General features: G+C 36.8%; 1 protein-coding gene across 17 annotated transcripts in view; it reads right to left on the bottom strand.

Annotated features, from left to right (window-relative positions):
- The window catches only part of LOC104994511 (platelet glycoprotein 4), a 92,802-nt gene that overhangs the window by 49,772 nt on the left and 20,536 nt on the right, over positions 1 to 22,494 (bottom strand). For 5 of the 17 annotated variants that reach the window (XM_010848112.1, XM_010848107.1, XM_010848124.1 and 2 more), the window contains exons 1-3: positions 12,160 to 12,261; positions 11,408 to 11,511; positions 10,611 to 10,904 (exon numbers count right to left, since the gene is read on the bottom strand). The exons of 1 other annotated variant lie outside the window; for it this stretch is intronic. The gene's annotated coding sequence lies outside the window, so the exon portion shown is untranslated. Of the gene's footprint in view, positions 1 to 3,584; positions 3,640 to 3,681; positions 4,896 to 10,610; positions 10,905 to 11,407; positions 11,512 to 12,159; positions 12,265 to 22,494 lie in introns of those variants that run through there. 11 more of the 17 variants (XM_010848113.1, XM_010848118.1, XM_010848116.1 and 8 more) reach the window with 8 other exon arrangements.

The following is a 22,494-nucleotide window of genomic DNA, read 5'->3' as shown; positions in this document are numbered from 1 at the left end:
CAGTAATTCCCTTTTAAGTATTATGTCATGCTTTGAAATGCTTTCTCCAAAAATAGGAAAAATAATGGACTTTATTCTAGCATTTCTATGGTTTCAAAAATCCTTTAGAACATATTTCTAGATTAGCTGATTCATGGCATGTAACACTTGTGAAGTAAAAGAGGAAGAGTGAAGTACATTGAGTAACTATAAATATTGCAACATATCTGAGAGGCATACAATGGATGTATAGCAGAAGAGGAATTGCATGGCATGACCCAAGTTCTGACCACAGCTCTGTTAATAACAACAATAATAGGTTTTGTGAATGAGCAGCCCACAGTCATATTTCTCATTTCCTTTCTTGTCAAAGAGAGTAACTCCAGAACCTACCTACAGCCTCAAGCTGACAAGTCATACGGCAGATTTGTAAAGCTTTATACAGGTTCTATGTAGTAGATAAAAACTTTTAACTGACCCTCTTTTTTTTTTAACAGTTCAGCAAATGAAAAGAATTTTAGTATCATGTGCGTTACAATTCTAGATTATATGGTTAAGCAAAGACTTATAAATTATGATGATATGCAATAACAGAGTTAACATGTATTGAGGGCTTATCTGCCAGTTGTTGAAATAAGTGTCTCATATAAGTTATCTTATTGACCTATGATACAACCTTGCTATGTTTTTAGACAACTAGTTGAGGTCACACAGCTACTATATGCCATAATAATTAAAACCCATATAGACTGACTAAAGCGCCTATAGTCTTTTCTGAAAGAAAAATGTGTTTGTGTGTGTGTGTGTATATATATATGAGTTCTTGATCAATACCTAATTTGCATATTCTTTTCAGCACATTTGTTCAAGCTGAATAACAATTTTAAATAGCTAATATAAAAAATGATATCTAAGTACAATAAATAAGGAGTGAACAGTGAAAGTATTCTGTAATTAACAGTTAACAGAATTATTTTGAAATTAACTCAAAAAATAAAATTCATTCTGAAGACCTATAACACATAATACTGCACAGATACACTGTAAAGTATCTTAAAACTTTAGTTACCAGTGTAAAACCATAAGGCAAAATTTGATTTATCACTTTAATCCTTGGGATAGCTAACCATGGAGATTTACACACACACATATTTATGTACATGTATAGCACCACATGGTTATGTGTGCTACACAAATAGATATCTATTTTGCCAATTGCTGCCCTGGTCATTATGGAAGTATTAAACCAATGACAGGTTCTATCTGTTTTATACGATGAGGTGGGGCTTCACATACAGGAATGAAATACGTATGTTCATAATTTAAAGAGACTATTACATGCATAAGACATAGACATGATAATGCCAGTGAAAGCTTAAGAGATTAAAATGGAAGTTTTTAATATCACATTTAAAGGAAAATTTCAAAGGACAACATTAAGGATAATGTGGAATATCTGGGTCATTAAAGTTTAGACTTAAGCTACATCATCTGATGAATCAAAGCACACGATCAAAGTATTGACAAACCTACTGCATTCATGATGTAAATTTTCCCCTATGTTTCCTAGAAGCCATGGTAGGAGCCGTGTATAAAGAGAGAACACCTCTCTATATCTGGATAGTTCTCATATGGGCAGGGCCATATAAATATGTAAATTCCACAGGCCTAAAAATGTTGGCAGATCTAATCTTTATTTGAACTGTTTGCAAAGCTGACTTAACTCTCTGAGGAAGTGGAGAAATGTCAACATTTAAACAATACTAAGAAACTTAAAGTGTTAAGATTTGCATAGTTGTCAGTACAATTTGTGTTCACACAGTGGAAGGGAAATAATTAGGAGGGAACAACAGAAATCTTCAAGTAAGAGGATAGCTTGGCCTCAAAACTTGGTGTTATGAAATAGTAGGGGGAAAAAATCAATAATCAATAACAAAATATAGTATTTAGTTAGACAGTGTCAGATTGAAAAAATTATATGAGCAATTAATTTGTAATTTCAAGTGGCAGAAATACTAAATTCTTTGAATTAAGGGTACAACAAAGTTTTCTTTTGAGAAATGTCTTCTACATTATAAATAGTCCCTGTAGGATCTTAAAAAGAAAATAAAATAATTTTAAGAAGAGTTAGAGAATCAATTTACATATTCACAGTGGCTGATGGCTTGATCAAAATGATATGCTTTAAAATGCTAAAGGGTTTTTTTCACTCTTTTTAACTACCAGCAGAAAAAAAAAAAGTTGAAGAGCCATGATGAATGTTTAAAACCAGGAAAGAAATTAGATGGATAATGAGAACAGTAATTTTGTTCCATTTACTAAAAACGAGACAACCATACTCTAGTCCGTCTTTTTAACAATTTTGTTAATGTCTGTGCCAACTGATAATCTGTTAAATTTGGAGATATACAACACTTGGGTGTCAGACTCCTGAAAGAGTTAAACTCATACATGAATACACATATGCGCACACACGCACACACACATTTTCCAGGGACAGGGAAGCATAATCAAATTCCTTCTTAAAGCTGAGAAAATACTTTCTAAGAAGCATGTCATATAATAATAATTTTAGAAATCACCACATAGAAAATAGTACATTCCTAATGCCTTTGTTTTTCTGTTCGCTTGAAATGGAAAAGTTTGACCCTTCTGCCCTGACACTTCGAAAAAACATTTAGTACAAACCTTGCATTCAAGTGGCACAGCAGTATTAAACAGTCTATCAAACCCTAAAGTGAAAGTGTTAGTCACTCAGTCATGTCTAACTCTTTGTGACCCCTAGACTGTAGCCTGCCAGACTCCTCCACCATGGGATACTCCAGGCAAGAATACTGAAGTGGGTGGCCATTCCCTTCTCCAGGGGATTTTGCCAACCCAGGTCTCCAGAATTGCAGGCAGATTCTTTACCATTTGAGCCACCAGGGAAGCCCATCACAGTCAAATCAAATCATCATTTTCCCAGATTTGTTCTCAGAGACTTAAGGAGAAGATCTGCTTGTGGTAAAGCCTGAGTTTTCTGTCTTTCAAGAGACCAAAGAGTTTGGATTAGAGTGCTACTTCTCAAATAAACTTCTTCGGAGAACTTGAAATGTATTAAGATTTTGAAGAATCCATAAGTATTCAAAGTTGGAACATCTTACTCTAATAGTATTATTCATTTTGAACAAAGCTTCATATAATAGTTTGTAAAAACAAACCAATTCCTGTAACATACATGCACACCCAAATATAGAGTGTATATCTATCTAATATATGTAATAAAACTTCTGGAAGCAAATATTTTCCTGGAAATGTTATAAATCATTTAAAATTATTTCTATATATTTTATTTTCATGACTGTATTCTGTAAATTATAAACATGAAAACCTAAACATAATAAAAATGGAAGACTAGTACTGTTTAATGCATAAGGTAAATTTCATAAAAATCCAGAATTCTAAATTAGCAGAACCCTGCAATTGTCCTGCATGTTTCTCTGTGACACATTTGATTAGCTGCTTAAATGAAGCAAATGACAACTAGTCAGGGATACAGTAACACTTTCCCCTTAGTATCTGCACAAAATTTAATAAATTTTAAGTAAAAGAGAAGTTCAACTTACCTATTAAACTTCATTTTAGCACTCACGTGTTAGTAACCACATTAAAGTTTGCTTCACATTAAGGGGCATTGACGATGGCTTGGATAAAGGAATTTACCTTAGGTTAAGTAGAAACAAATCTTCCAGTTCTTAAGTAGGTTTAGGTAACATCAGCCTTGTCTTTATGAAAGTGTCTGTCATCCTCAGTGTTCTCCAAAAGGCAACCAAGGACTCAAATCGTGCATCCTCTTAACAGATTCCCGAACGTCACTTTGTTAGGAGGTTGTGATTTAAGTAAACAGCAAGTTACGGAATCTGAATTGCTGTGGAATGTCACCCTCAAATGACTCTACTGGCCCTGCTAGTTCTGCACTGCTTGGTACATGTAGCCTCAGAGATTGTTCTAACAACTCTTTTCCTGGCTTTCAGGGCATTCAGTCGTGGTATTTAGTAAGCAAACTCTGCTACTCCACAATGCCTCCTGTTCATGAATAAAGATAAAAATGTGAATCGAGATCCTATCCCAGTGTGTTTCATTGTATTCTGTAATATTCCTTTTGTTAATGGCACACAAAAAAATTCCTGTTCAGAGTGAATACACTGGGATTATCATTGTTTTCCAATCTGTGTTACAAGGTTTGGAGCACCGTCCTTCAAGTAGTCTAAGGACTAAAAACATTTTCTGGACAGGTTCCAAGACTGCTGCAGGCCTGTTTTTCCTCTCATTTTCTGCAACCCCTCAGGGAAAACTGGATAATCACAGTAGGTTGTAGAAAAGAGGACTACATTAAAAGTAATATTTGGAGGTGAAATAAGCCCATGGAAACCATACCATTTCATGCAACTCAAAATTAAAAACCACTAAGTATTTCCCATGTTATAAAGAAGCCTGTCCCCAAATACTATTTTTATAAGTTTCAGGATAGACTTCTCTCTTCCCAGTTTTCATTGTTTTCCTTTTTTTCTTCCTTGGTTACCTTGCGTTTACCTATCCTAGTTGATTTTTATTTGACATCTCATTTTTTAGCTAATAGTTTTTCAAAATTCAGTGGGGTTTTATGTATATAAATTTGGAATTGCATGCAAATTAACTTACTGCAATTATAAAATCACAGCTATTCCTAAATTACCAGAAACCATAAATTCATTTGGCCCTTCACACCTTTTATTGATATGTTCACATTACCCACTTAACTGGTAGTTTTGTTGTGAAAAACATCCACCCTCCAGTGGTAGTTCAGTACACAATCACAGATTTCCATCTATTACCAAAAACATTTTGGTTATAACTGAACCATATTCTGCCATTTATTTTTTAAATCTCATACTCCCATCTTGTTGGAGTAGGAAATGGCAACCCACTCCAGTTTTCCTGCCTGGGAAATTCCATGGACAGAGGAGCCTGGCGGGCTACAGTCCATGGGGTTGCAAAGACACAATTGTGCACACACACCTTACCATCCTGTATAGTAGAAAACATTTAAATTCTTTATGCTAGGAAACTAAAACCAAATAAAGATTGAACTAAATTTGTGCTATTTACTGAAATTTCTCTGGCTCATTTACCATGTCACGTAGGTTAGGGGAAAAAAATACTGTAGTGATTTTCTTTTTAAGTCTTTTGGTGCAAACTAATTACAGGGAAACCTTTTCTTTTTATGATAAACTATTCCACCATTGAAAATGTCATCCTTTCAGACAATCTTCATCCAATATTAGGTGACTAAAATTAAAATTGAAAGTAGACAACATAGTTTTTTTTAAAATTCCAATGCATATGTGTTGAGATATGTTTCAGGGAACTGGCTTCAGTTTTTAAAGATGAAACATAATGAATAAATATAACTAAATTCAGCCTTTTTGATTAAATCATAACCTTTAAGGGACATTTCCACATGTTTAAGAATTTCCCAGAGGAAAGGAAGATCATAATGTTTCTTCAAGAACTTATCCTAGCCTAACAGATCATTAGTATATCCTATGTAGTTAGAAGTAACTTGTGTTGCAGAAACCATGAGCAACTGACTTCGCTTTCAGAGATGACTCACAACACTGAGTACAGAAGAAAAGATTCAAAAGTTTATTATCGTGGTCCTAACATGATATTTCCATGGAGTCGCAAAGAGTTGGACATGACTGAGTGACTGAACTGAACATGATATTGCCTCTAAAAATGTCAATGTTCTATTTAATATTTTTTTTATTAAATCCCTATTTAATTGTTGTAAGTTAAAATGTTATAAGAACTTCAGTGTTATAAAAACATACATCTCCTCAGGACTCACAAAAGCTTTGCTCTTTTGTTCAGTGTGGGTGGGAATGATCTTTTCACTATTATCTCTCCCCATCTTCATATTTATTTGTAATAAGTAAACATGTACGAATGCTGCCAGGAACCATCTTAGAACTTCAAGGAAACTAGGGTGAAAGCCAATGCCCAAATAACAGGCAAGAGCAGATAAGTTCAGAAGAACAAACAGTTTGATCTAACTGTGCCTACAGAGTGCTAACTCTGAAGTTTTTCAGTTAAGTGAGTGAGTGAAGCTGCTCAGTCATGTCCGACTCTTTGCGACCCTGTGGACTCTAGCCCACCAGGCTCCTCCATCCATGGAATTCTCCAGGCAACAGTACTGGAGTGGGTTGCCATTTCCTTCTCCAGGGGGTCTTCCCAACCAAGGGATCGAACCCAGGTCTCCCACACTGCAGGCAGAAACTTTAACCTCTGAGCCACCAGGGAAGCCCAGATTATAGGCCCCAAATCCCTAAATTGATACAATGGTTTGAGTTGAAAACACTCAAACTCATATCCTGAGATTCTATGTAAAATGTGAACTGTAGATCACACACATTTTAAATAACTCAACATCTAACCAAATTTCTCGCTCATTAACTATCATCAAGAAATGTGATTTAATCAATAGGTCCCTTAAAAAAAAGGAAATAAACAGTCCCTACAACATGGTTTTGTATACCATGTGCAATAAGCAGAGGTCTTAATATTAAGCACATACAAAAAGCCACGTGACTCTATTTATTCATCTTTATATCTCCAGAATGCTCTAGTGTCCTACTCATACAAAGTATAACAAAAAAGCTCAGTTCATTATATACTCATTTATGACTTCCAAGGGAGAAGGTCACAGTGGAACTCTCCATAATATATTCACTGAGAACTGTGTTGGGAATATCTACTTTCATATGCCAGATTTTAAAATAGTTCCTGACACATAATAGGCATTCAGATATTCATCAAATAAAGGCCGAAAAACCTATACTACAAGTATCACAACATACATTAAAGAGACATGGGTATGTTAAATACTTTGGCAGAAGAATATATTTACTTTTCCAAGCTATCCAACATAGAATTTAAAAGGACTGGTTATTTGAATTATTAAACAGTCTGGTTCCTCCACACTGAAAAATATTTATTCTCAAGGAGGGCTTCTATTGTTCCACAGATATGTATTGAGTAGCTACAGTACGAGGACAAATGACTTACCACTACATGATAAGCTTTTCTCAAATATTATAAATGGTCAGGTGGACCAATTATGTTTATATTTTCATTTCCAGGAATAGACATATTGATTAAAGATTTCAAAAATTTATGAAAATAATTCAATCATAGGCCAAAAATAATGGTTAAATATAGATCATTCCTTGTATTGGGTTTTTTGCCCATCAAAAATTCTAAGTCTCCTGAATATTATACTCTACCATCTAATTGTACATGCCAATCTACTATCTCTTTATAAGCTAACGTGTGATCCCTTGCTAATAGTTTGATCCCTTTGGGTTATTTAGTGCATTTGTACTGGACTGCTCACTTATTTTGTTAAAAAATAGGCCTTTATCCAATTGCACAAATGCACCCTGTTGAAGGTGCCATGGTAGCCCAGTCATTGGACCCTTAAACAAGGGCCCCTGAGAATTGGCTTTTCTGTTCTGATGGCAGTTAATTTAATGAAAATAGCCCACTTTTTGTCTTCCTACTTGTTTCCATCTGTGAGATGAGATATATCATCATATCATTACCATGGGCACTACCCAGGTAAACTGACATACTAGAGGGGTCAAAAATTTTATCAGTTGCACAATTCTGTAGAAATGATGTGTAAAGAAAAGTTGAAAGTAGCAAATGCATCCTTATCGCATAAAAACCTAAGTCACACTGACTCTTTCATTCTCAAGAGAATTTTTAATATGACAAACTCTTATTAAATATCAAAACAAAATGCATAAATGCCAAAACCCAGGAGAAAAGGACAGTAACTAAAACCTTACAGGCCTCTAGGCTCAGGAAAGGCTGCTGGGTCCACCTGTGCTGTTGGCTGTGATGAACATGAGAGTCGAAATCAATAAGGAGATAAGATAAATACAATTCCCACATATGAAGAGGTACCGAGGAGATTGCTGTTCTTGAACAACAATGTAAAAAACTGATAAACTGAAAGATACTATTAAAATCTCAAACCATGCCTTGAACCAAAGGAGGCAAAGAGTTGAAAATATACTACAAAGAGCAAATACTTAGACTGACGATGAGATTACATTCCCCAGTCTGTTCCATTATTGGAAAAATGTGCTTTTCAAGTAAATTAATTTTCTAATATATTTGTGTATACAAATTACAAATATAAGATTTTAAAGAGAAATAATGTGGTAAATAATTTTAAAGAAATATATTTATATGTTAAAAGGGGGTTTATAATGTAAAATATCATTGAAATACACTACATATACATGTATGGATAAATTTATGGATTTATAAATATTAATAGAAGTCATTTGTAGAGCCTTTTTATTATCACATAGATGATACACCATACTAGCCCAACTTTCCCATGCTTCTAATTTGGTGCAAATCTTAATGTATGTATAATCAAATTTAGGCAATGGGATAATAACCAGGTGACATAACACATTTCAAGTAACTAAAATTACATAGTGAGCTTAAGCTTAATTTTCTTGTATTTGCTAACTATTATAAGTTATTCTTTTCAAAATTTGGTAAACTGTAGTATTATTTAGCTTGATTGTGTGACTAATAAACAGTCATGTGATGGAAGGGCTGATCGGAATATTCATACTAGAAAAATATGCAGATTTGGCAAAATGCCAGGTAAGTTAGTTTTGCGTTCACTGATAAGTTGGGTTGCTATAGCAAGCCCATAGTCACCAGGTTTCTAAGCAACCTAAGACTCCACAGACTTGAGATACTTAGGAGTCCACTGATCTTTCATCATCCTTAAGGGAAAAATCTGAGAAACTGTGGTACCAATCTCAGTGGAAGTTTCCCCAGTTATCCAGTAGAGCAGTGACCCTTATACAACATCCCCTGTAGTGATAGATTTAATTTATTAAATAATGATGTTCATACTAGAGAATTAATTGATTACCCAAAGTGTAAAGTGGATGAAATTAGGAATGGGAAATGATCAATACCTAGTTTGTTGTGGGCAAACAAATGTGTGTTGAATGAATAAACAAGATTCAACACATAATCCAACTCTCCAAAGTGATTTACATAATGCTGGCATTCATAAAGTCCTTAACTTTATATATATAAATATATATATATATATATAATCTGTTTAGTAGCATTACTATAAGGCATGCCTCTCAGTTTTTTTGTTTTATAATCATTTACATTTAGGTAACACACGTAATTGTAAGTCTGCAATTATTTGTGAGTTTAATTCAAAATATGGATTGTCTGGAATACTTATGTAACAATATTAACTACCAAAATGTCAGTTAGAATTGTATGTGTCTAAGATGCAAGCAAAGTTGTGAATTAGCCCTTGAATAAGCTTTTATTAACATTTCTGCTGTCTTGACACAGTACTCACTGAGGCAAACCACTGCATCTAATTTTAATTTACAGTTTCCAGCTCTTTAAGATAATCACAATGAAATAAAATTAAGGTAAGCCTTACAAAACACTGTATAATAATATAGGCTGAAATAAATGTCATTAATAGAAATGATTATATGTGACCAATAAAATGATTAAGTGTGGAATCTGTAAAATTTTACATAATTCTTATACCCGGTTTTCTCTGCCTCCCATTGTCATTTTATGTAGCTTGTTCTTGCCATGAAAAACCTCGTGACAATGATTTGCAAAGAGAAAATTGGCTTTAATTTAATGGCAAATTTTATAATGTTACTGCTTGTATCCTGCTAGCTATTGCATTAAAGATTCAGTAGCCCAAGTCAGGTGTACAGTATGATGACTGAGTTTCCCTACCTTGAGGATAAAATACAATTCCAAAGTCACCTGTCTAGCAAGTCACAGTAACCCCTAATGGACTAGATCCATTCCAGGAATGTCTCGGTACAAAGTGCCTGTGACCTCTACTGGTTGGTGCTGTTCAGTGGCCAAGTCATGTCCGACTCTTTGCTAACCCATGGACTGCAGCACACCAGGCTTCCCTGTCCATGGACGATGATAGATTCTTCTTGCTCCAAGACTGGAAAGAACAACTGCTCTGCCTTACAATCTTAATATGAGAGTCCCAAACATATACAATAACACTCATTATAATTGCCTCTTCAGGTAAAAGTGGCCATCTGTAATTTAAGTCTTCCTGGGCATGTATTTTCTTTAGAATAAAAGATAGTTTTTGATCTTTTAATATATTGCTCTACTAAGATATTCCTCCATTGTAGCATGTATACAAGCACAGGTGTGCTGGAAGGTTTAGACAATTTCAAATATTTTTGAATGTCCTCTTATCATCTAATATTTAGTTATTACTGACAACATCATAGCAAAATTACAAAACCTGACCAACTCCTTCTGTTTCCTTTTAGACACAATTTCTTATCTAAAAGCTTGGGACAGGCTTTCTTAATGTCTATACTATCTCATATACTCTATTCATTAGGAGAAGAGAAAAAATGCACGTACAACTTAAACTGGACAAGAACAATGCAAAAATCAGATCAAAGTAAGAGACTTTAGTATTACAGGCACTGGTTTTGAGTCCTACTTTGTTAGGTTAGATAACTTCACAGTGATAATATAGGTGTAATTACCAGTTGGAAGTCCGATGAAAAAGTGCAAGGCCACCAGTGTCAACGCACTTTCAGAATGCTGGTTGGAGGACAACGAAATTAACACTGATGACTCTTGTTGTGTCTGCCTCAAGTGCTGGGTCAAATCACCGCTGTACATCCGTCAGCCCCACCTCCAAGTATCCAAGAATGGCTGTGGAATTTTGATTGACACTCCAGTGAGGCAGTGGGATTCCTAAACCAAAGTAAACCCTGCAGCTTGTGTTTGCCAAGCTCTCTAGCTTGAAAATGAGCTTCTCTTCTCCTGGTTCTTTCCTTAAAAAAGAAACAATTACTCTGTGATGCTTAAAGGAACACAGAAGCAACTCCCTCTCCAGAGATATCCCTACTTATTTTCTTATAGCAATTCCCTTGACTGTTTTCATCCTTTGTCTTTGTGTAGGACTTTATAGTCTTCCTAGGAACCACATAACAACATTGCACACTGGCCTTCAGGATAAGAAACAAGGCATCAGTGAATGCGGAAAGCTGGAGATGATAGCAGCATTGGGCAGGGTTTTGCAAAACGGACAAGGTCAAGTTTATGCTAGTTACGACATTCTTTTGCCATGTAAGATTAGCAATGTTTGCTGACTATGCTATTATATATGCAACTCATAAGAAGAAACTAAGATAAATATATTCTAAAAGCAAATCAAGCCATTACAGTATATGCTAAATTAGACAAAAATATGTGATTTTCCTGATAGTACTTAAGGCATTAATTCTCTAAGGATTAATGATGACATGTAGCCTCATACACACACCCACACACATACTTAATGAAAATCTGTTATGTGTCCACTGTGTTCTTAGAATCCTGTCATCAAGAAGAAGAAAGCCTGATCCTTCCAGTGAGATTTTCTGGAATGTACTTCAAAACCTTGAAAATAAAATGCAATGATGGAGTATTGAATACTTTTAGTCTAAGTGGACAGCTAACCTAGTTGAGAATATTCATTCTAGAACTGTTTACTTAGCATGTAATCAAAATATGTATTTTAGTTGCCTTTTCTCCTAAACTCTGGAAATTTTCACAATAAATATAACAGAGAGGTTTTCACTGGTGAAATTAATGGTTTCAAAGATTTATGAACTGACCAGAAAAATTACTGGCTAACTCTCTATCCTTATATCACAGGCTATAAGAACCCACCAAGTTTATTGTCTAGCTCTTGATTTCAGGGCATTCCTGGCTGCCTGAGTGGGATTGGACAGTTAGCTGAATTCTATAGTTAGCATGCTGTGTGTGCCCCTGATGAAACTTCCAGGCAAGAACTATTGGGACACTTAGAAGGACAGAGAGTGGGTACTTCACAAATCCCATGGAGCAGGCTGGGGAACCTTGCTATTTAACTGCTTCTTTACTGCTTCTGTTAGAAGCCAGTACTGAGAGGGCTTTCTTTGTACCTGTTTTGAGAAAGATCTGTAGCTCTCCCCACTGTTATTTATTGAAAGCTACCAACATGTACCAAGATAACCCAGTAACAATGTGTGCCCAAATTGGCTTGGATAGGTTAGCAACACTTACCTTAAGGAGCTCATCTTCTAGAGATGTAGCTTAGACACAGAGGACAGTTACACATGAAGATTCTAGAGTAGACAACCACAAGGCTCTGGGCTCATGGGACATCCACATTTACTCATTTATAAATAGCTGTGACTCTTAGTTCAAAGACCTTTCACCCACTTCCATGTATGACACACTTTTTCTCTCTTGCTCGTGACTTTTTATTACAAAATGTGAAGAAATTTTAAGAGTCATCTAATCTTGGTCATTTAACAGATAAAGTTTCAGGGATCTGAGGAAATGCTCGTCTTACATTGCCCTAAGAGCAGTTAAAAAAACAAAGCCCCTCAGCTAAAATATTGCTCTCTTTTTCTCCTGATGTTTCTTTTTGTTTATTTTTATTTTGTATATTTCACCTCTTTTCACATATCTTCTCCCAGGATCTGGCCTGATATTTGCTAGTGTATTACTTTAATATTTTTTGTATGTCATTATACTTTCAGAAGTGCTAGTCAATTTAATATTAATTTCCTGGGTAATTGGAATAGTTTACACCTCTTTGATTCCCAAATACTGTACCCTGTTACTAGAGTGAGGTTAGTTTTTTTCTAAATTATTCTGGTTCCAGTGCTCTTGCCTTTTTAAATTTTATTTTATTTTAAATATGCTTTTTAAATTATCTAAATTAAATTATTAAATATAAAAACAGAATACTATTTATTCCTCCTTATAAGGACAACTTGAAAAATTCTACGAAAGGATAAGGGGGAGGACAAGTATTTGATGATATATTATTATGGATCAGTTGTCAGGCTAAATACTTCCATGTTATTATTTAAATCTATAGAAAATTCTGTAATTAGGTATGGTTAGCCTACATTCCTACAGAGGAGACAACTGACAGAGAAAATTTTAAAAATTAGATATATGCTAAGATTTCCAGCATTTTCATGAAATGCATCACCTTAGGTTTATGCATCCAGGTGGCAAGTAATATCAAAGATTAGTCAGAAGACATAAGGATGCATGATCATGAAAGGCAGTTTTTGCCCGTATCTAAATCCTTACCTTGTGTCAGTATAAATCTCTCAGTAGATGCATTGTGCTATGCTACTTTGATGTTTCAAAATTATTTATTATTTTCATATACAAATTCTAGTTAAAAACTCATTGGTTCACAGAATTACTTAATTTAAGAAACTATTCCTCCTTGGCACCAGATATTCCTGGGTCCAAAAATTATAAAACTCTAGCTTCATGGAATGGCAGACACATAGAAAAATTATTATGAAATCATACAATAGATGGTCTAATAGAAGGTCTATGGTACTGTGAGAAACCTACAGAGGGGGTAGCTTTCAGAAGGGGAAGCTTCATAGAGAACCTAACATCGTAGCTTCTTCCTCAAGCATGAGTCAGAGACCAGTTACCAAGTACTGACTAACACAAAGAACACGTTGTCTAACATAAAGGCAGAGAATATTTCTCCATCCTTCGTAAGATATGGCAGTTTCTGCCAGAAGATAGTGACTTCAAGGAAGAAAATATGAAAAGCTGCTGTGGCAACAAACATATAAGATTAAAGAAATTAATTTCAAATTAATTGAGTGTCCACTTTTTCTAGGCACTGTTAGGGAACAATATGTATGTTCACCTTAGAATTTAAAATAAATTTTTATTTAAACTGCCAAAAGTTACAACTTCTATTGCACAAGAACTAAAAATTCTGCTTCAAAACATAAAAATTTTTACTTAATATTGAGAAAAGAAAACCATACTGGATGCCTTTTACAAGTAGTTTGTTATGTTACTATTTGGTACCTGTATAGCTTTTAGAAAGCTAATTTAAATTTATTTAAGTTTGTAAGATAGATATAGATATATATATAGATATATATATATATATATCTTTGGAAGGATTTCAGTGATTTTTTAAATGAATATTAGACTAAGTATCAAGGGGCAAGTGTTTAAGATACAGATTTCTTGCTGCATAAGGAATATAAATTTTAAAAAATATATTGGTATATTTCTGTGTCTCTTACCAGATCCAAGGGAACATTTCATGAACAGATGGGCACAATAAGCGATAGAAACAGCAAGGATCTAACAGAAGCAGAAGAGATTAAGAAGAGGTGGCAAGAATACACAGAAGAACTGTACAAAAACGTTTCTAATGACCTGGATAATCACAATGGTGTGGTCACTCACCTAGAGCCAGACATCCTAGAGTGTGAAGTTGAGTGGGCCTTAAAAAGAATCACTACAAACAAAGCTAGAGAAGGTGATAGCATTCCAGCTGAACTATTTCAAATCCTAAGGGATGATGCTATTAAAGTGCTGCACTCAATATGCCAGCAAATCTGCAGAACTCAGCAGTGGCCACAGGACTGGAAAAGTTCAGTTTTTATTCCAGTTCCAAAGAAAGCCAATGCCAAAGAATGTTCAAATTACCATATAATTGCACTCATTTCACATGCTAGCAAGATTATGCTCAAAATCCTTCAAGCTAGGCTTCAGCAGTACATCAATCAAGAACTTCCAGATGTACAAGCTGGGTTTAGAAGAGGCAGAGGAACCAGAAATCAAATTGCCAACATCTGCTGAATCACAGAAAAAGTAAGGGAATTCCAAAAAAAAAAAATCTGCTTCATTGTGACTAAAGTCTTTGACTGGGTGGACAACAACAAAGTGTGGAAAATTCTTAAAGGGATGGGAATACCTGACCACCTTACCTGCCTCCTGAGAAACCTGTATGCAGGACAAGAAACAACAGTTAGTACTGGACATGGGACAATGAACTGGTTCAAAATTGGGAAAGGAGTACATAAAGGCTGTATATTGTCACCCTGCTTAGTTAACATATATGCACAGTACATCATGAGAAATGCTGGGCTGGATAAATCACAAGCTGGAATCAAGACTGCCAGGAGAATATCAACAACCTCAGATATGCAGATGATACCACTCTAATGGCAGAAAGTGAATAGGAACTAAAGAGCCTCTTGATGAAGGTGAAAAAGGTGAGTGAAAAAGCTGGCTTAAAACTCAACTTTTTAAAAACTAAGATCGTGGCATTTGGTCACATCACATCAAATCGATGAAGAAAAAGTGGAAACAGTGATAGATTTTATTTTCTTGGACTCCAAAATCACTCCAGACGGTGACTGCAGCCATGAAATTAAAAGATGCTTGCTCCTTGGATTAAAAACCTGTGACAAACCTAGACAGTGTATTAAAACACAGGAATATCGCTTTACCAACATAGATCTGTGTAGTCAAAGCTATGGTTTTTTCAATAGTTAGGTATGGACGTGAGAGTTGGACCATAAAGAAGGCTGAGTGCCAACAAATTGATGCTTTCAAACTGTGGTGTTAGAGAAGACTCTTGAGAGTCCCTTGGACTGCAAAGAGATCAACCTGCTGCTGCTGCTAAGTCGCTTCAGTTGTGTCCGACTCTGTGCGACCCCATAGATGGCAGCCCACCAGGCTTCCCTGTCCCTGGGATTCTCCAAGCAAGAACACTGGAGTGGGTTGCCATTTCCTTCTCCAATGCATGAAAGTGAAAAGTGAAAGGGAAGTCGCTCAGTCGTGTCCGACTCTTAGCGACCCCATGGACTGCAGCCTACTAGGCTCCTGAGGAGATCAACCTAGTCAATCCTAAAGGGTATCAACCCTGAATATAAATTGGAAGGACTGATGCTAAAGCTGAAGCTCCAGTACTTTGGCCACCTGATACGAAGAGCCAATTCACTGGAAAAACCCCTGATTCTGGGAAGGATTAAGGGCAGGAGGAGAAGGGGATGACAGAGGATAAGATGGTTGGATGGCATCACTGATTCAATGGACATGAGTTTGGGCAAACTCAGGTAGATAGTGAAGGACAAGAAAGCCTGGCATGCTGCAATTCATGGGGTCGCAGAGTCAGACACAACTTAGCAACTGAACAACAACAAATATCTCTTACTACAGGTAAAGCATATCATCTTACTGGGAATGTTAAGGGTTAGAGAAAGCAAACATTTATATTCAAGGCTAAGGAAATAAGAAACCTGAGGTTGTATAAATGCTAACTCATAATAAGACAGAAACAATAATGCAATTGTATTTTTAAAAGGTAATAAACATGGGGAGAATTTATTTCCATTTGAAAGCACAGAGGAAAAATATTTTGAATTAAAACTTTGTTGGCTCAATAATTTTTACCATAAAACATTCTTACAATATGAATAGTCTATATTGTAGCACTATGTCATAGAAGTTGACTTTTTAGAAATATGGATTTTCCTCTAATCTCTTTTGTTCCTCTCACTTTAAAAGTTTTTTCATACTCCAATACAAACAAAACAAAACTGAGCCCAGTATATAAGAGGACCCAGAATATTTAAATTCAAAGTCATATTCAACAGTTTCCTTACTTCATGATTTCTCAGTCTTACTATTCTCATAACACAGCTCCAAGAGAAGGTCCTGGTATGCCTTATTTCCCAAACTTATTTGACCATGTGTCACCCTAGGATATCTTTATTAACATCTACTGGAACAGTGTTTCATAAAGACAGTTGGGGAAGTGCTGAATTAAATTAGAAGGACAATTAACATTTTCTAAGAAAAGGCAAAAGGGAGTATATAGGTGGTATATCTGACTTGAAAGGTTAAGTCTACAAATTATCTTACAATATTTGGTAGGGCTTCCCAAGTGGCACTGGGGGTAAAGAACCTGCCTGCCAATGCAGGAGACATAAGAGACAGGGGTTCAGTTCCTGGGTCGGAAAGATTCCCTGAGTAGGAAATGGCAACCCACTCCAGTATTCTTGCCTGAAGAACCCCACGGACAGAGGAGCCTGGCGGGCTACAGTTCATGGGGCCGCCCAGAGTCAGACACTAGTGAAGCGACTTAGCACACACACATAACCTTTTGTGACCTGTATTTTTTATCTTTGTAAACAGGAAGAATGAAGAAGAGAGGACAGGAAAGACAGAGAGACAGAGAGACTTGAGATAGGGAAAGGGGCAGTCCTTTGGGCTGCAGGAAAAAAGGGAATTCAGACTGCTCTGGGTCTGGCAAGCAAATAAGTTGGTAACTATCGACTTCTTGTGAAGCCCAAATATAGCTATTGTCCACAAAGGGGTTTTATCTTGTAAAAGCTTGCCTGGCTTGATGTCTATTGATCAATTGCCTCTGGCCACACAGGACAGGATCCTTGATGGTTGGTTGGATCTTTTCTTTTTTCATGTGCTCTGGGACACACATTGATAGCCTGGGTTCTGCAGAGGAACTTTGGGACAGAGAGTGAGTGGGTAAGATTGCAGATTGTGGAGACAAGTTGCTGGGTTGATAGTATCCCAAATGGTCTTGGACCTATTGCTTGACTTCTCTGTGTTTAAGTTTCCTCCTCTAAAAGATGAGGATGATAACAATATTTATTTCATAATACCATGGAGATCAAGTAAGATGAAATATATGCATTTATTAAAACAACTAGTTGTAATTACTGGTATCATTGATAATGGTAATAAAGATGCTATCTCTGTGAAAAAAGTTTTTCTTCTTCACAATCTCAGGTCATTCATTTTAAAATCTACTTTACTGGTGCCAGCCAGTTATAATGCTTTCTGATCATATTCAATTCTAAGCTGTACTAACCTTTCCAGACCCAGAGGCAGTACGAGGGCAGCACGTTCTTTCTCTGTGTAACCCTCCCTCTGGCCTCTGTCCGGCGGTGTGTCCTGGACTCCTTCCCTCTTCTCTGTTGCTCAACTGAATTTAGGTAATAAGAAGCAGAGTCTTCACAAACTTAGAAAATGAGCTCGTGGTTGCTGGGGGGAAGGGATAGCTAAGGACTTTGGGAAAGTCATGTACACACTGCTGTATTTAAAATGGATAACCAACAAAACCTATTGCATACGCATGAAACTTGTGCTCAATGTTAATTGCCAGCCTGGATGGGAGTGGGGTTAGGGGGAGAATGGATGTGCTCAGCCACTCAGTCATATTTGACTCTTTGTGACCCTCATGGACTGTAGCATGCCAGGCTCCTCTATCCATGGGATTCTCCAGGCAAAAACACTGGAGTGGGTTGCCATTTCCTTCTCCAGGGAGAATGGACACATGTATATATATGGCCGAATCCCTTCACTGCTCACCTGAAATTTCACAACATTGTTAATTGGCTATACCCCATTACAAAATGTTTTTGGTGTTGGAAAAAAAAAAAAAAAAGCAGAGTCTTGCTCTCCTCTATCCAATAGGTAACTCCCAAAGTCCTTGGAGACAGGGACTGGACTCTTATTACCCTGAAATTTACAGAGCTTCAATGTTTAAAACCACGAATAAACATTCAGGTATATGGGAAACCTTGTAGAATGAGATTACAGGCCAAATAATTATTTAGGTCTAATTGAAAATACCACCTAAATGGTGTCTAATGTCCTGTCGTCCTTTGACTATATACAACCAAAGCTATTTCTGATGAGTACTTTTATATTTTTTAAATATTGAGCTTATTTGAGCAAAAATCATTTTGAATCTGGCAGCATCCAATCCAGCAGATAGAAAGGAGCTCCAAATATTGTGTATAAAATAGTAAGTAATGAGACCCCGGGTGTTCATTGGAAGGACTGATGCTGAAGCTGAAACTCCAATACTTTGGCCACCTCATGTGAAGAATTGACTCATTGGAAAAGACTTTAATTCTTGGAGGGATTGGGGGCAGGAGGAGAAGAGGACGACAGAGGATGAGATGGCGGGATGGCATCACCGACTCAATGGACATGAGTCTGAGTGAACTCTGGGAGTTGGTGATGGACAGGGAGGCCTGGCATGCTGTGATTCATGGGGTCACAAAGAGTCAGACACGACTGAGTGACTGAACTGAACTATGCAGCACAGGGAACTCTATACTCAGTTTTCTGTGGTGACCTAAATGGGAAGGGTATCAAAAAAAAGAGGGCATATATGTATACATATGGAGAGTGCTTTTAAAAGTCATTGAACTTATCTCTGGAATCTTATTGGAGGGCAGCAGACAAATTCTTATTGGGTGTTGACCGACTTTTAAAATAATCACATCACCATTTTTTATTCCTTGGAAAACCACTTGGTGTTTAATGTGTGAAATGATAAAACTTATCAGAAGCACAATTTTTAAAAGCCCAAAGTGTGTCATGTAAGACAAATGGCTCACATCGAGGGCACTTACTGCAGGCAAACACCTTTCAAAGGACTCTATATGGATTATCTAAATTAATCTTCATAACCATAATTTGAAGTAAGAATTGTTGGTTTCCTTAATTTACAAATAGTAGAAGTACCATGCAGTCCATGGGGTCTCAAAGAGTCGGACACGACTGAGTGACTGAACTGAACTGAAAAGTACCAAAGTACTGAGAGGCAAAAGGACTGACAGGTCAAGTAAACTGCTCAAGGTCAAAGAATGCCAAGCTATGGTTGTATCACCTAGGACACTTGTCTGCAAGTAAGAGAATGCTCCCATAAAAGTAGATCAGAATATGGGGGGAACTTTACTTGTCAAATAATAAATATTAGGAAAACTATCAGCTTCCAAAATTCTAACTCTTCTCTAAAGCAGCCATTTTTAAATATTGGGCTGTCATACCATCTTGATAATACAATTATTTGCTTAAATTGCATATACATGTGTATGTATATACAATCAACTCAAAATCAAGACCATCTCCTGTCCCCTGCTGCTGCTGCTAAGTCACTTCAGTCGTGTCCGACTCTGTGCGACCCCGTAGACGGCAGCCCACCAGGCTCCCCCATCCCTGGGATTCTCCAGGCAAGAATACTGGAGTGGGTTAAGGAGAAAATATTACATGTTAAGTTTTCAAAATCAAAGTTCAAAATAAAAATTAAGTCCAAATTTCTATCGCTCTGGGAAACAAAACTGTTTAACCTGACAATGGGAACATGAAACATAAAATTAATGTAAAACAAAGAAAAGTAATCATGGTTACCTGGAAAAGGTTTTCTTTTTTGTTTGTTTTTTGTGAGAAAGAAACTTTGGGAATGGCTGCATACTGTATATTACTGAAATGGAAATGAGTTTTACAATCACAGACTCAGGTGTGCAAAAACAAAATTTTGTTGCACTAAATTTCATTTTATCTCAAACCTCCATTCTGTCTGATACAGCATATTTAGTCACTTTTAAGAAATTTCATTTTTGCTGTTCCTCAGTCATTTCAAGTTTAAAACTCTTGTTACATCTTTCTCAGTACAGGCTATTTTCAGAGAAGGAGATGAGAACACAGAGCATGCCCTCTCAAAATTTGCAGCTATGACTTTCCCTGGTTCTGGCTTTGAGCACTTTGCAGGTGGTGCCTTTCTTTTTCTCAGCTAACTTGCACAACCTTCAGGGGCCTTGAGCTCAGTGTTAGGGTCCAAGGGGCTCCATGAATCTGCTTCTAAACAGCGGCCTACGTACCACACACAGCCCTGGATACTTCACTGCCATAGTCTCTGGGGCAGTGTTTTCTGACATTTGTTCTCTCTGATAACACTTGTGATCTGAGGTCCTCCCACTTGAGAGTTGAAAGGGAGAAGAGAACTTGCCTTTAGGAGTGAGTCGGCTGCGGAACGGATCACAACAGCTCTTTGGGATTTGTTCATGTCTAAAGTCTGTGTTTCCACTTTTATCCATGCTTCAGTTCTGTTCAGTTCAGTCACTCAGTCGTGTCCGACTCTTTGTGACCCCATGAATCGCAGCACGCCAGGCCTCCCTGTCCATCACCAACTCCCGGAGTTCACTCAAACTCATGTCCATCTAGTCGGTGATGCCATCCAGCTATCTCATCCTCTGTCGTCCCCTTCTCCTCCTGCCCCCAACCCCTCCCAGCATCAGAGTCTTTTCCAATGAGTAAACTCTTCGCATCAGGTGGCCAAAGTATTAGAGTTTCAGCTTCAGCATCAGTCCTTCCAATGAACACCCAGGACTGATCTCCTTTAGGATGGACTGGTTGGATCTCCTTTCAGTCCAAGGGACTCTCAAGAGTCTTCTCCAACACCACAGTTCAAAAGCATCAATTCTTTGGCACTCAGCTTACTTTATAGTCCAAAACTCACATCCATACATGACCACTGGAAAAACCATAGTCTTGACTAGACGGACCTTTGTTGGCAAAGTAATGTCTCTGCTTTTTAATATGCTATCTAGGTTGGTCATAACTTTCCTTCTAAGAATTAAGCGTCTTTTAATTTCATGGCTGCAGTCACCATCTGCAGTGATTTTGGAGCCCAAAAAAATAAAGTCTGACACTGTTTCCACTGTTTCCCCATCTATTTGCCATGAAGTGATGGGATCAGATGCCATGATCTTCGTTTTCTGAACGTTGAGCTTTAAGCCAACTTTTTCACTCTCCTCTTTCACTTTCATTGATCAAGAGGCTTTTTAGTTTCTCTTCACTTTCTGCCATAAGGGTGGTGTCATCTGCATATCTGAGGTTATTGATATTTCTCCCTGCAATCTTGATTGCAGCTTTTGCTTCTTCCAGCCCAGCCTTTCTCATGATGTACTCTGCATGTAAGTTAAATAAGCAGGGTGACAATATACAGCCTTGATGTACTCCTTTTCCTATTTGGAACCAGTCTGCTGTTCCATATCCAGTTCTAACTATTGCTTCCTGACCTGCATACAGGTTTCTCAAGAGGCAGGTCAGGTGGTCTTGTATGCCCATCTCTTTCAGAATTCTCCACAGTTTATTGTGATCCACACAGTCAAAGGCTTTGGCATAGTCAATAAAGCAGAAATCGATGTTTTTCTGGAACTCTCTTGCTTTTTCGATGATCCAGCGGTTGTTGGCAATTTGATCTCTGGTTCCTCTGCCTTTTCTAAAACCAGCTTGAACACCTGGAAGTTCATGGTTCACATACTGCTGAAGCCTGGCTTGGAGAATTTTGAGCATTACTTTACTAGCGTGTGAGATGAATTCATACTTAGGGCACAACTATTTTCCTAGTCTTTAATAAGACTGAATAGTAACCGAATGTCAGTTCCTTAGGTCCACTAAAAGTTCTCCCTCAATATGCAGCTTCATATCTTGCAGTTAGAAAAGAGAATGAAGTGGGCAGAATAAAACCATGTGGATTAATACCTCACAGTATAATTTATCACAGTATAAAAAACTATAAATTGTGGGAAACACACACATGATAGAAGTTTAGCTAAGAAAGAGATCAATGGGGACTGAATTCCTAAGAATATGTTCATAGAATTCTTACATCCTTAATCTTCCCTAGAAGATGAGTTAAATGTAAAAAAGTAGGAGGAAGTGGGATTCATGGGAAATAAAATTAGATAAATCACGTAAATCATTTAGAAATGTAATTGGTAT

Source organism: Bison bison, unplaced genomic scaffold (genome assembly GCF_000754665.1).
Source record: "Bison bison bison isolate TAMUID 2011002044 unplaced genomic scaffold, Bison_UMD1.0 scf7180017864260, whole genome shotgun sequence".
Taxonomy (NCBI): domain Eukaryota; kingdom Metazoa; phylum Chordata; class Mammalia; order Artiodactyla; family Bovidae; genus Bison; species Bison bison.
The sequence above is the reverse complement of the archived record's forward strand: the minus strand, read 5'-3'. Positions and strand labels throughout refer to the sequence as shown.